Source organism: Drosophila tropicalis, unplaced genomic scaffold (assembly GCF_018151085.1).
Source record: "Drosophila tropicalis isolate 14030-0801.00 unplaced genomic scaffold, ASM1815108v1 contig_979, whole genome shotgun sequence".
NCBI lineage: Eukaryota > Metazoa > Arthropoda > Insecta > Diptera > Drosophilidae > Drosophila > Drosophila tropicalis.
The window spans coordinates 2,180,048-2,195,960 of NW_027173482.1; the positions used below are offsets into that span (position 1 = coordinate 2,180,048).

Here is a 15,913-nt window from a genome sequence, read left to right on the forward strand (position 1 = left end):
CGAATACTTTTTTTCAAAAAAATTTTTGGTAACTTATAGATTTAACTATTCTTATCAAATATATAGCACAAAAATTCAAAATTTTCATCCAAAAGAAACAAAAAAAAAATTAAAAAAAAGAACCGAAAAATATGTCGAAATTCACACTGTCAATTAACTCTTTGCAAAATGCAAAGACGGATAGATGAAAATTTGATTCAATTAGTTTACTTATATCACAGTAAAGGAAAATCAGCAAAGGAACTGGCGGAAATGTTTTCTATAAAATTAAGAACCATTTATAATGTAATAAACCGGGCGGAGAAAGAAAATTGTTTGGAATTAAAGCATTCCAGAGGCCGGCCATCTAAGTTGACCAGACGAGATCATTTAAAAATTGTCAAAAAGGTGAGCAATAACGCCCAAGTCAGCCTAAGAGAGTTAGCGACGAACCTTAAAAAGAATTTCCAGAAGTCCTTAAATCATAAGGAAGGTCTTAAAGTTGCATAAATACTCATCAAAAATAGCGAGGAAGAAGGCATTACTTTCAGCCCCAAACATTAAGAGGCGGCTGAACTACTCTATTGCCAATGTCCACAATCCCCTTGAGTACTCGAATGAAGTTATTTATTGTGTATTATAATTTAACTGCCGCCGTGTACAGACGTGTTTTTTAATGCACTCCGCAAAAATTGAGTGTTAAAAAAAAAGACCGCGTTTGCAAAAATTTGTGTAGGGCTCTCAGTCGCCTCAGAGACTCCTATTTGCAATCATATTGCTATTAGATTGCTCTAATAGCAATAAATACTCCGCAAAAATTGAGTGTAAAAAAAAAAGACCGCGTTTGCAAAAATTTGTGTAGGGCTCTCAGTCGCCTCAGAGACTCCTATTTGCAATCATATTGCTATTAGATTGCTCTAATAGCAATAAATACTACGTTGCAACAACAAAGTGCGTAACTTTTACAAAAGCCATGTCCACCAATTCGGGCCCAAGCTCTCTCGATCAGCAACAGCTACAAGAACTAATTGTACAACAACAACGTGAGCGTCGACTCTCGGTCCAACGCAACAACGCGTACTTTTCGGTGGTGTCGCCGGCCCCACTGAATGCTAACGTAAGTAGGAGAGAGCAGTGTGCTTCTCCATCAATAACGATAACTGGGTCACCGATTGCACCGACCAGCACCGTCAGCTCGTTGACAGCAACTACTGCAACGTCTGCCGTAGCATTGACCTGCCTCAAGCCGTCAACGACAAGTCGCCCTGAGTCAGCCACAATAGTAAACCCAACGTCTTCTGTCCAAACTGGAATGGATAGATATATTAAAATAACTAAGCGGAAGCTAAGCCCGCAAAAGAAAAAAAGTGGCAATACGCCGAAAATAACCAAACCAAATGAACAAGTAGCACCCCTTAGCAGGAATCGTTTTAAAATTCTTGCCGATCATCAAGATGATCAAGCCGGCGCTGTAGACAAAGTCAAATCGGCTAGACCACCCTCTTTATACATCCGAGGAGCCAACTGCAGCGCCCTGATTTCGAAGCTAGTAGAAACAGTAGGGGCAAATAACTTTGTTGTAACCTCTCTCAATAGGGGTAACATTAAAGAAATTAAATGTCAAACCCAAACTGAGGACAATTTCCGCATCATCGAAAAGTACCTCCGTAATGCTAACATCAACTTCTATACCTACCAACTAAAAAGCAATAAAGGGCTCCAGGTTGTGTTGAAGGGGATTGAGCCATCGGTCCCTACTCAAGAAATAGCAGACGCGTTGGTCGAAAAAGGGTTTGCGGTCAAATCCGTTGTCAACATCATCAACAGGAACAAAGTCGCACAGCCGCTCTTTAAAATCGAGCTCCAACCAGATGCAAAGCGGTCGAAGCCAAATGAAGTGCACCCAATCTACAACCTACAGCTCCTATTGCACAGAAGAATCACCGTAGAGGAGCCCCATAAGAGACACCAACCACCGCAGTGTAAAAACTGCCAGGAATACAACCACACCTCTAACAACTGCAATCTCAGGTCAGTGTGTGTTGGCTGTGGCGAACATCATAAAGATGGCATTTGCACCAAGGACAGAAACAATGTCGCACTAAGACTATGCAGTAACTGTGGAGGGAACCACACGGCCAACTACAGAGGATGTCCTGTCTTTAAGGATCTTAAATCTCACCTAAACGGGCGCAAACCCCCAGCTGGAACAAAAGTCACCGTCAACGCCTCTAAAACTACACCGGAGGTATTCTTCGCCAAGGCTGTTAGATCATCTAACATGCCTGCTACATACAGTCCTAGTGTATCCTTCGCTAGTGTGCTCCGAACTGGACAGACGGAGCCCGCAAAAGAGTTCCCGTCACTCCACCATCTACCATCTATAATGGCAACCTAGCGCACCAGAGCTTGGCCAGCAAACTCCAAGTGGCTTAGAGGCCCTATTGATCTCACTCAATCAAAACATGACCACTTTTATGACGTTCATGCAAAACTGTATGCACGAACTGATGCGGAATCAAAAGCTGCTTATCCAGAAGCTTATCGAGAATATATAATGGCTTCCCTACGTCTATGTCTTTGTCAGAAAGATTTTTTAATGTTATTATGTGTCCTTGTTGTAGAAGGCTAGAGCTGCTATTTGATGGAATTTCGAAAGGCTGTTGTAATGGGTTTTTAAAAGAAGCCTGATTTTTTCTAAAAGGATTTTTATAATATTGGTTTTCCATGGTGCCATTTGATAGGTTCTATCCTGGGAGAGGCACTTTTCTTTATGCTGCGCCTATGAATGGAGTAAAGTGTTAACACGAATTGACAAAGAAGTATTATTACAAGTATGAAAATGAAAATCTTTGGGTCTTCCTTTTTTTTCTTCTCAAAACCCCATAATAATTGCAAAATGATATACAGTGGTGGCCAGCGGGTTAGCCCCCTTTTTTTTGTTTTTGAATTTCATTATCTCGGCTTATAGGAAATTTAATGAAAAATTTTTTCAGTTATTTGTTGGATATTGTATTTAGATGATAACACGAAATTATTGTCATGCCAGCTTTCAACGTTTTTTTACAGCTGCATTTAAACAAAACCTCCCCCAAATTTTTGACAATAGTTTAGCCCGGACATTCCAAAATCTTTCATATTATAGTTAGACATGTGTATACAGTTTGTTAAAAAAAGTCTTTGCAAAATTGAAAAAGTCACACTAATTCATTTACAGCTTTAAATTTATTATAAACGAATACTTTTTTCAAAAAAATTTTTGGTAACTTATAGATTTAACTATTCTTATCAAATATATAGCACAAAAATTCAAAATTTTCATCCAAAAGAAAAAAAAAAAAAAATAAAAAAAAGAACCGATAAATATGTCGAAATTCACACTGTCAATTAACTCTTTGCAAAATGCAAAGACGGATAGATGAAAATTTGATTCAATTAGTTTACTTATATCACAGTAAAGGAAAATCAGCAAAGGAACTGGCGGAAATGTTTTCTATAAAATTAAGAACCATTTATAATGTAATAAACCGGGCGGAGAAAGAAAATTGTTTGGAATTAAAGCATTCCAGAGGCCGGCCATCTAAGTTGACCAGACGAGATCATTTAAAAATTGTCAAAAAGGTGAGCAATAACGCCCAAGTCAGCCTAAGAGAGTTAGCGACGAACCTTAAAAAGAATTTCCAGAAGTCCTTAAATCATAAGGAAGGTCTTAAAGTTGCATAAATACTCATCAAAAATAGCGAGGAAGAAGGCATTACTTTCAGCCCCAAACATTAAGAGGCGGCTGAACTACTCTATTGCCAATGTCCACAATCCCCTTGAGTACTCGAATGAAGTTATTTATTGTGTATTATAATTTAACTGCCGCCGTGTACAGACGTGTTTTTTAATGCACTCCGCAAAAATTGAGTGTTAAAAAAAAGACCGCGTTTGCAAAAATTTGTGTAGGGCTCTCAGTCGCCTCAGAGACTCCTATTTGCAATCATATTGCTATTAGATTGCTCTAATAGCAATAAATACTCCGCAAAAATTGAGTGTAAAAAAAAAAGACCGCGTTTGCAAAAATTTGTGTAGGGCTCTCAGTCGCCTCAGAGACTCCTATTTGCAATCATATTGCTATTAGATTGCTCTAATAGCAATAAATACTACGTTGCAACAACAAAGTGCGTAACTTTTACAAAAGCCATGTCCACCAATTCGGGCCCAAGCTCTCTCGATCAGCAACAGCTACAAGAACTAATTGTACAACAACAACGTGAGCGTCGACTCTCGGTCCAACGCAACAACGCGTACTTTTCGGTGGTGTCGCCGGCCCCACTGAATGCTAACGTAAGTAGGAGAGAGCAGTGTGCTTCTCCATCAATAACGATAACTGGGTCACCGATTGCACCGACCAGCACCGTCAGCTCGTTGACAGCAACTACTGCAACGTCTGCCGTAGCATTGACCTGCCTCAAGCCGTCAACGACAAGTCGCCCTGAGTCAGCCACAATAGTAAACCCAACGTCTTCTGTCCAAACTGGAATGGATAGATATATTAAAATAACTAAGCGGAAGCTAAGCCCGCAAAAGAAAAAAAAGTGGCAATACGCCGAAAATAACCAAACCAAATGAACAAGTAGCACCCCTTAGCAGGAATCGTTTTAAAATTCTTGCCGATCATCAAGATGATCAAGCCGGCGCTGTAGACAAAGTCAAATCGGCTAGACCACCCTCTTTATACATCCGAGGAGCCAACTGCAGCGCCCTGATTTCGAAGCTAGTAGAAACAGTAGGGGCAAATAACTTTGTTGTAACCTCTCTCAATAGGGGGTAACATTAAAGAAATTAAATGTCAAACCCAAACTGAGGACAATTTCCGCATCATCGAAAAGTACCTCCGTAATGCTAACATCAACTTCTATACCTACCAACTAAAAAGCAATAAAGGGCTCCAGGTTGTGTTGAAGGGGATTGAGCCATCGGTCCCTACTCAAGAAATAGCAGACGCGTTGGTCGAAAAAGGGTTTGCGGTCAAATCCGTTGTCAACATCATCAACAGGAACAAAGTCGCACAGCCGCTCTTTAAAATCGAGCTCCAACCAGATGCAAAGCGGTCGAAGCCAAATGAAGTGCACCCAATCTACAACCTACAGCTCCTATTGCACAGAAGAATCACCGTAGAGGAGCCCCATAAGAGACACCAACCACCGCAGTGTAAAAACTGCCAGGAATACAACCACACCTCTAACAACTGCAATCTCAGGTCAGTGTGTGTTGGCTGTGGCGAACATCATAAAGATGGCATTTGCACCAAGGACAGAAACAATGGAATTAAAGCATTCCAGAGGCCGGCCATCTAAGTTGACCAGACGAGATCATTTAAAAATTGTCAAAAAGGTGAGCAATAACGCCCAAGTCAGCCTAAGAGAGTTAGCGCCGAACCTTAAAAAAGAATTTCCAGAAGTCCTTAAATCATAAGGAAGGTCTTAAAGTTGCATAAATACTCATCAAAACGACAAGTCGCCCTGAGTCAGCCACAATAGTAAACCCAACGTCTTCTGTCCAAACTGGAATGGATAGATATATTAAAATAACTAAGCGGAAGCTAAGCCCGCAAAAGAAAAAAAAGTGGCAATACGCCGAAAATAACCAAACCAAATGAACAAGTAGCACCCCTTAGCAGGAATCGTTTTAAAATTCTTGCCGATCATCAAGATGATCAAGCCGGCGCTGTAGACAAAGTCAAATCGGCTAGACCACCCTCTTTATACATCCGAGGAGCCAACTGCAGCGCCCTGATTTCGAAGCTAGTAGAAACAGTAGGGGCAAATAACTTTGTTGTAACCTCTCTCAATAGGGGGTAACATTAAAGAAATTAAATGTCAAACCCAAACTGAGGACAATTTCCGCATCATCGAAAAGTACCTCCGTAATGCTAACATCAACTTCCATACCTTCCAACTAAAAAAGCAATAAAGGGCTCCAGGTTGTGTTGAAGGGGATTGAGCCATCGGTCCCTACTCAAGAAATAGCAGACGCGTTGGTCGAAAAAGGGTTTGCGGTCAAATCCGTTGTCAACATCATCAACAGGAACAAAGTCGCACAGCCGCTCTTTAAAATCGAGCTCCAACCAGATGCAAAGCGGTCGAAGCCAAATGAAGTGCACCCAATCTACAACCTACAGCTCCTATTGCACAGAAGAATCACCGTAGAGGAGCCCCATAAGAGACACCAACCACCGCAGTGTAAAAACTGCCAGGAATACAACCACACCTCTAACAACTGCAATCTCAGGTCAGTGTGTGTTGGCTGTGGCGAACATCATAAAGATGGCATTTGCACCAAGGACAGAAACAATGTCGCACTAAGACTATGCAGTAACTGTGGAGGGAACCACACGGCCAACTACAGAGGATGTCCTGTCTTTAAGGATCTTAAATCTCACCTAAACGGGCGCAAACCCCCAGCTGGAACAAAAGTCACCGTCAACGCCTCTAAAACTACACCGGAGGTATTCTTCGCCAAGGCTGTTAGATCATCTAACATGCCTGCTACATACAGTCCTAGTGTATCCTTCGCTAGTGTGCTCCGAACTGGACAGACGGAGCCCGCAAAAGAGTTCCCGTCACTCCACCATCTACCATCTATAATGGCAACCTAGCGCACCAGAGCTTGGCCAGCAAACTCCAAGTGGCTTAGAGGCCCTATTGATCTCACTCAATCAAAACATGACCACTTTTATGACGTTCATGCAAAACTGTATGCACGAACTGATGCGGAATCAAAAGCTGCTTATCCAGAAGCTTATCGAGAATATATAATGGCTTCCCTACGTCTATGTCTTTGGAATGCTAACGGCATCTCCAAGCACAAAAATGAACTGCAACTATTCCTAGACTCAAGTGAAATCGACGTTTTGCTGATTTCGGAAACACATTTAACATCAAAAAATAATTTTCAAATACCAAAATATACCTTCTATGCAACAAACCATCCAGACGGAAAAGCTCATGGCGGGACTGGTATCCTAATCAAAAACCGTATAAAACACTCGTTCCTCAACAGATTTGAAACACAGCACCTACAAGCAACTGCTATAACCGTCCAAACCAGCTGCGGCAACACTACATTGGTTGCCCTGTACTGCCCACCACGCTTCTCAATCTCTGAAAAGGAAACACACTCGGAGATCGCTTCATTGCAGCAGGGGACTATAACGCCAAACATACGCACTGGGGATCTCGCTTGGTAAATCCTAAAGGCAAGCAGTTGTACAACACAATAGTCAACCCTCTCAATAAGATGGATTGCGTCTCACCGGGTAGGCCTACTTATTGGCCCACAGATCCACAGAAAGTACCTGACTTGATTGATTTCGCAGTAACCAAGAGGATTCCACGTAATCGGATCACTGTGGATACACTGCTAGATTTAACTTCCGATCACTCTCCAGTGCTATTCACACTATTAACAAGACCTCAAGTACTTGATCGCCCATATAGGCTTACAAACAACAAAACAAATTGGCTTAAATTTAAAATGTACATGAGTGCCCATATTGACTGTTCGCCGAAACTGGATGCTGCAGAGGACATTGATATGTGCGTCTCTGCACTTGAGTTTATGATGGCAGCTGCAGCAAGAGTATCTACTCCACCTGCCCCTTCTTACACTAAACCTGTTGACAGGCCTACGAACCGGCGGATAGAACAATTAGTAACGGAAAAACGACGTCTAAGAAGAGAATGGCAGATTGCTCGCTCACCAGCAGCAAAACTTCGCCTAAGGCATGCTAATCGCAACCTTTCCAAGGCGTTAAGACAAGAGGAAAGCTGGGCTCAAAGAAAATACATAGAAAAGCTCAGCCCAACCAGCACCAAACATCCTCTGTGGAAAGCCCACCCAACTTTAAGCGCTCCTACAGAGACAATTTCACCGATAAGGAGTCCAACCGGTGGATGGGCCCGCAGTGACGAAGAGAGGGCATCCGTATTTGCCACACATCTTAAAATGGTTTTCCAGCCAAATCCAACATCAAACTCATCTGTACTTCCCTGTACTCGGAACTCCAATCGGACGAGATCACTGCAGTTATTAAAAACCACATAAAGCCAAAAAAGCCCCTGGCCATGACCTAATCACACCGAAAATGATCCTGGAACTCCCTATCATTGCCATACAATACATCTGCAAACTGTTCAACGCTATAATAAGAATTGGCTACTTGCCAAGAACATGGAAAAGGTCCACTATCATCATGATTCCTAAAGTGGGAAAGGACAAAACCCAGCCATCATCCTATAGGCCAATTAGTTTGCTGCCTTGTCTTTCGAAGCTTTTTGAAAAGGTCCTGCAGATCCGACTAAACTCATTTCTGGCATCGGAGAACACAATCCCTTCACACCAGTTCGGCTTTCGCGAAAAACATGGTACAATTGAACAAGTCAATCGCATAACATCCGAAATACGAACAGCATTCGAACTAAAAGAATACTGTGCGGCTGTCTTTCTCGACGTTGCCCAGGCTTTCGATAGAGTTTGGCTGGAGGGTCTGATGTTCAAAATCCGGCAAAAACTGCCACAGTACACCCACAAACTCATGGAATCTTACCTTTACAATAGGCAATTCGCTGTAAGATGTAATGGCTCCGTCTCGGCTGATTTTGAAATCAAAGCTGGTGTACCGCAAGGCAGTGTACTCGGCCCATTGCTCTACCTACTGTACACTGCAGACTTACCAACAAGTTTAGGACTTACAACGTCCACTTTTGCCGATGACACGGCAATCCTCAGCAGATCCAAATGCCCAATACAAGCCTCTGCAAAATTAGAGGAACACCTCAACGTGGTAGAGGAATGGCTAGCAACCTGGCGTATCCGGGTCAACGAGCAGAAATGCAAACATGTTACATTTACGCTTAACAGAAGAAACTGTCCAGCTCTAATGCTAAACAACGTACCAGTTCCTCAAGCCGTGGATGTCACTTACCTTGGCATCCACCTAGACAGAAGACTAACTTGTCGCAAGCACATCGAAGCAAAAAAGTCACAGCTTAGACTGAAAGCGAGTAGCCTACATTGGATCATCAATGCTCGGTCCCCTCTACGTCTGGAATATAAAGTCCTCCTATACAACTCCGTACTGAAACCCATCTGGACTTACGGAGCCGTACTATGGGGGAAGGCAAGTACCAGAAATGTTGATATTATACAAAGAGCGCAGTCGAAAATTTTAAGATCAATCACGGGGCCCCGTGGTATATACGGATCGACAACATTCAAAATGATCTAAATATACCTAGCGTAAAATCTGAAATAGGTAGTCAACAACTAAAGTATTCTGCGAAACTGGATGCACACCCAAATGTTCTTGCCAATTCCCTTACGCGAACTAATAATAGAACTCGTCTTAAAATAAATGACAGACCAACCCAATAATAAGTGATTAGGACCGCCTGCAATATCCCCAGGACTTATCTTAAGTACTAGATTAAGAAAAATATCTCAAACTTGTTGTTAGGCTCTAATTTAAGAGTAGATTCAACAAATATATATTAAAAGTTAAAAAAAAAAAAAAAATTTATTGTGATGAGACAAAAATTATGATGTACCAAGCAAAGTTTGGCGAGCGCCTAAAACAGCGCTTCAGGAACAAAACATAGTTCCCACTGTCAAGTTTTGCAAATTATCGGTAATGGTGTGCATGTCATTAAGAGTGGTTGGAAAACTACGAATATTCACGGAAATAATGGACAAAGCGTTGTATTTGTCTACTCTTAAGTTAGAGGCTAACAACATGTTTGGGATATTTTTCTTTGTCTAGTACTTAAGCTTAATCTTGTGGTTAATGCAGGCGGCCTTAATCATGTATTATAGGGTTGGCCATAATCACGTATTATTGGGTATGACGTTTCTTCTACGACGCGTTATATTATTAGTTCGCGTAATGGAATTGGCAAAAGCATTTGGATGTGCATCCAGTTTTACCGGTTCCAGTTTTGTCGTTCCGTATATACCATGGAGCCCCCGTCATTGATCTTAAAATCATCGACTGCGCCTTTTGTATGATGTCGACATTGCTGGTACTTACATTGCCCAATAATACGGCACCTCTTAGTCCAGATGGGCTTCAGTACGGAGTTGTATAGGAGAACTTTATACTTTAGACGTAGAGGGGAGCGAGCATTGATGATCCAATGTAAGCTACTTGCTTTACTTGCTTAGGACATTTCGATTATTCGTTTATTAATATTATTATTTCTTTAGCTCGAAACTGAGCTTATTGGTTGGTGAATTAAAACTAAACTTAAATTACATAGACCCCAAGGCTGCATCCCTCAGACACAGATCGCGGCCCATCGCAGAGCCGCCGACGAATTGCTGACTCCGCGCCTCGTGACTCTTCTTGGAGCGGTCACTCAGCGTGGGCATGGTGGTGTCGAGTGTCCCATGCGCGTCCGGTCTAAATGCGCCCTCAGCATAACTTGTGTTGAGCGTATTAACTCCTCCCAGGTTTAAGCTAAAGGCGTCCTCGTCTTTTCTTGGAGGGGTCACTCTTTCAGGTTGCTTGGTAATTTTTATAAGGCGTCGGATCCACCAGATGACAACATAGCAGATGGTGACGGCAGTGAAAGTCACACAGCCGCTTAGCCAAGGCCTCGCGATTATTCTGGACCTTAGTTGATCAATATGTTGTAGATTTTGAAGACTAAGGTCGCGCAAGAAAGGCAGGCTCAGGTGTTCCCAAAGCTCGGTTACGTTGATCGGAGTTGTCGCTGAGACGGCGGGTTTCTTCATTAGCATGCCCCGATGGTTAGTGTATTGGGTGCCGTTTAGCCAGATGTAATCGTCGAAGGTTACCAAGAAGGTGCCTACGACCAGCTGATTGATGCCGTTGAAGAATAGTCTTCACGACGAATTTTGAGTCGTTGATTACGATGATTCCCTCGTCTACCAGTGTGACTGGTTCAAGGTGCCCGGTTCGGGTGGGACAATGGGCGATGATACCGAAGACAAGTTGCTGAGCGCAGGTTGAATTTGGTGATATCTTGCAGAAGGTGGTGGCGTCGCAGTTGGTGACCGCAAATATTTTTGTTCCGCAGTCGGCTACAACGCTATTATTATCTAAATCGAGTACTGTTTTATTATGTTGAAAGGGGGAAAGATTAATTTTTTTACAGGACAGCTTTGGTTTGGGATACTTAATTAAAAAATGTAGGATTTTTGAATTTTGGAAAGCTCTAATGTGTGAGACCCCTAAAATGTTTGTTACACTAACATTTGTGAAATGCTCATTTTCCAATTCTGTGATGTTTACGCTGACCAGGATAAAGGGGATGATTAGATTTACTTTAGCCAATATTATTGATAAAACTAAACCCTCCAGATTTGTAATTATTATTCTGTTTTTTGCTAAAATGGATTCAAGTAAATATTCGGATTCAACACTGTTACTTTTATGAAGTAATGGATTTTGAAGTTAATTTCTACCTGCTTATTTTCTGATTCGATTAGCTGTCCCTGCTTGAACTTAATTTTTTCCCAGTCGTCAAAGTCCGCGGTGCCAGCTATTACCTTCAACGCGCTTCCGAGCATGTTTATGCTGCGAGCTTGTCGGTAATGCACCCTTACCGTGTCCACTAATGTCTGTATGTGTCCTAGGTCAGTGTCAATAATTTTTCGTATGTTGGGATTGTCGAATAAGTCAAGTGTTTTTCTTGTTTCGTACACGTAAGTTTCGTATAGTGTTATGTTCGTAGTGTGTCCAAAGTACCAATATTCGTCCTAAATAGTCACGTCACCGTCCGCAATGTGTATGTAATCAGTGTGAGTATATTCATTAAGTCGTGAAGTACCTGTCGTTAAGGCGATGGCTGCTAGAGCCGATATAAATGAAAATGCTAGCCTAAAAGTGCAAGTAAGGATAAAAAATATAAAATAATGGATAACATGACAGTTGTCAAATGAACTTAAGTTTTAAGGCAAGGTTATTTTATATTGTCCTTATGGACCACCCTCCCCTTTATAAGAACTGTTGTGCCTAGGGCTGCTTCAATGGCAACTTCTGAGCACAGCGGTGATAGCTTGTTTCCAAGTCTTTTATTGGACTTGAGCCATACTTTTTCATCTACTTGATAGGTTTAATGGACTCTGTCTTTGTTAACCTCCGTCAGCTTTTTATTTTGTGCCGACAGGATTTTGTCTTGTATTTCTACTGACAGTTCGTCGGGAATCGCGTGGATAATGTCCACTGGTTTTTTCCCGGTTAACGAGTGAATCGATCTGTTATATTTTGTTGTTGCTAAAAGAATTATGAATAATTAGAATTAATTATCGACACAGTTGGTCGATCAGCTGCTTATCGATTTTAAAGCAGCGACCTATTTCCCCCAAGGGTACTGTTAAACCCTTCCACCTGACCATTTGAGGTGCTGTGAAGTGGTAGGGCATTGGTAACCTCTATGTCAAAGTTATTTTTCGGAATTGATCGAATGGTTTCCGAGTTTAACGACTTCTCGTTGTCACAGTAGATGGTTTTTGTTCTTGGAAATAGGTTTATTAACTGCAAGATAGTTGCTTTTATGTCGACTATGGGTCGTGATGCGATAGCTTGAACGACAGCAAATTTAGAGAACTTATCAACACAAGTTAAAAAAAATTTCCTATCAGTGGAATAAACATCCACATGCAGTACTTCCGCAGTGTACGATGGTACAGGTGTTTTTCCCATTGTACATTTGGTTGGATGTCTCTTGTATTTTCCCATTGTACATATCTTGCAGTTAATCGCAATTTCTGCGGCAAGTTTGCTCATTTTTGGGAAAAAATAGTCCTGGAGAATTTGTTTGACATTCTCTTGTGCAGCGCGAAGTTGGGCTCTGCAGTTGCGATCTCACGTTGTTCGGTAGTGTCAGTTATATCGGTAACGACTTTTTTACAATACCTGAAAGTGGTGGTTGGGAATGCCTGTATCAACTTATGCTGGATAAAGGCGAGAATCGGTAGCTCGCAATGAATTGCGTTAACCACGTCCGATTTTACTACTTCTTGCAATGTTTGTAAAATAGTATCCCTATCATTGAACATGACAATATGCCTGGTTTTTTATACCCTTGCAAAAAGGGTATATTTATTTTGGTCAGAAGTGTGCAACGCATAGAACGAAGCATCTCCGACCATACGAAGTATATATATTCTTGATCAGCACGACGAGACGAGTTCAAATAGCCATGTTCGTCCGTCCGTCCGTCCGTCTGGATTAACGCAAACTCCTCCTAGACCGTAAGAGCTACAGAGCTGAAATTGGACGTAGGCTTGTATATACTGCAGGGGTTGTATATCTTGGATTCAGCCGGATCGGACCACTATATCATATAGCTCCCATGCAAACCCCAAAGTCACGAACAGTGACTTTTCTCAATAACTTTGTTAATTTCTGTGCTATTATCGTGAAACTTAATATTAGAGAGTTTACTACGCCTGTAAACTACTGTGCCAAATTTGATCAAGATCGGATGACTCATATAGCTCCATATCATATATCATTGCTTTCAAATTAAACATTTGTTAGTTTAATATGTATGTTAATAACTGTGCCAAATTTGATCAAGATCGGGTGACTATATCATATAGCTCCCATAGGAACCATCGGTGGAAAACAGTGACTATGATCAATATCTTCGTTATTTCCTACGATTGTATTCCATTCTTTCGCAAGCATAAGCCTTTTTAGATAAAACGTTCTTCCACATTGATGGCAAATAGGTAAGGAAAGAGTTACCAAAAAAGTTGCAAGGGTATACACGCGGTCAAAGTTAGCCCCGGCCCTCTGGCTTTTTTAAAAATATGAATGTTCTGACCCGGGAGACGGACCTTCCTCAATTATTATCTGATTCCTAAATCAGTTAATAGGCTTATCAGTCGTGTCTATCGTGTACGTCAGTGATTGTTCACTATGTACCGTAGCCACGTCAGCTGTATCCTCAAGAGCATTCACATTCTGCCGAGAGAGAGCATCCGCAAATAGATTTTCTTTACCTGGCTTGTAGATTATATTCGCCTTGTGTTCATCAATAAACGCTTTCCAGCGTTTTATTTTTGCGTTTGGATTTTTATCTGAAACCGCGAATGTTAGGAGTTGGTGGTCGGTGAATATGTTCAGCTTTTTAACCCCATAAAGATAGTTCCTTAAGTTTTTTAAGGCCCATACGATGGCGAGAAGCTCGCGTTCGTTAGTGGCAAAGTTAACCTCGTTGTCACGAGTATGCGCGATATCATTGTGATAGGTCGCCCGCCTTGTGACAGTACTGACAGTAATTGAAGTTTGGATACGCTAGTATCACATCTTCAGAAGCTAGAACCTGTTTTAGCTTGTTAAACGCTTTAAGTTGTTCTGTTGTTAGTTCTATACTCACTTTTCGTGAGTGATTTGCGCTAATTTTGCCGTACTCACCCTTCAAGGTCTCCGTTAGGGGTCTTGCGATTGAGGCGAAACCTTTTATAAAGCACCTGTAATAGCTGTCTAACCCCAAAAATGATCTGAGGCTGATCAGCGTTTTTGGAGGGTGGAAGTCCTTGATGGCCTGTACTTTCGCAGGCGAAGTGTGTATTCCCCCTCTGGTCACTGTGAATCCCAAATACTCCACACTCTTTTTGAAGAACTTGGATTTTTCTTGGGAAACCCTCATACCGGCATCTCGTAGGCTGTTTAACACCCACTTAATGTCACGAACATGGTCTTCTTTGTTTTTGGAAAAAATAATTACATCATCAACATAGACGTTGCAAGTTTTTCCTATCTGGTCCCTTAGTACGTCATCTATAGCCCTTTGAAATATACTTGGGGCATTTTTCAGACCAAAGGGTAGTCTACAGAACTCATATTTGCCGTTATTCACGGAAAATGCTGTTTTCTCCCTGTCTTTTTCCGCCAGTTCCATTTGGTGGAAACCAGATTTTAAATCTACTGTTGTGAAGTATTGAGCCTCACCCATGTTGGACAGTATTGTCGAAATAGTGGGGATCGGATACCTGTCGTCGGTTGTTTTCTGATTTAGTTTTTTTTACTGCGACGGTCACATCTGTGTCGTCGATTTGGATAAAATTGACCCCTTTAAATTCTGTGAACGCTATTGGTTCCGACCCATGATCGTGTTCTTATAACTTTTTTGATAGATCGATTTTTGCATTAATCTTCTTTAAAAAATCAATGCCAATTTTTCCATCAAATGGTTTAAGGATGTTACGTACAAAAAAATAAGTTTTTTCTTTAAATATTCCGATCGGACATTTTGTGTCGATATCGGTATAGCCGTGGACCGAATTGACCCGAAAAAGCCTGTCAACAGGCATATAGTGTGTAAGATATGGTAATTTTGTTTTATAATTTTTGGAAGTTCCTGTGTCTATCAGAAGCCTAATGTTATGCACTGCTACAGTGCGGGTAATGTACGGGAGCAGGGACCTGCCGCTAAAAAATTACAGGACTCTGCATGAGAGACATCGTCCTCTATTTCCAAGACAGCTTTTTCTGTCTCTTTGTAGAAAGGGTCACTTTCTTCCTCTTGGGACATATTATTTATTTTTTGGAGACTTCTCATTGACACATCATAGTCCTGAGATTTTTTACCCTGGTTCGATTGTTTAGAGCGAGTCGATGGATCGACGTCTATTCGCTCGGCTTCCTGTTGCTGTGATTTTTGCATGTTAAACCGCTGTTTCGAGCTACGTGGCCTATTTTGGTTACCCGAATTATATCCCCCTTGACTTTTTTGATAATGAGGGTTCTTTTTATATGGTAACTTGTTATCTGAATTTCGCGTATTATTTCTCTGGGATCTATCCTCTGTATGTTTCGCGAAATTAGCCGCGAATATTCCCGTCATTACTTGATTATGCCTCCTGAGCCAGGGCCAATGCGGTTGGGCTGGAAAGATCGCCCACTTAAGTGTTT

General features: G+C 41.5%; 1 protein-coding gene across 16 annotated transcripts in view; it reads left to right on the forward strand.

Moving 5' to 3' along the window:
• The window catches only part of LOC137586311 (transcriptional regulator ATRX homolog), a 600,012-nt gene that overhangs the window by 275,850 nt on the left and 308,249 nt on the right, over window positions 1-15,913 (forward strand). The gene's annotated exons all lie outside the window — the stretch shown is intronic.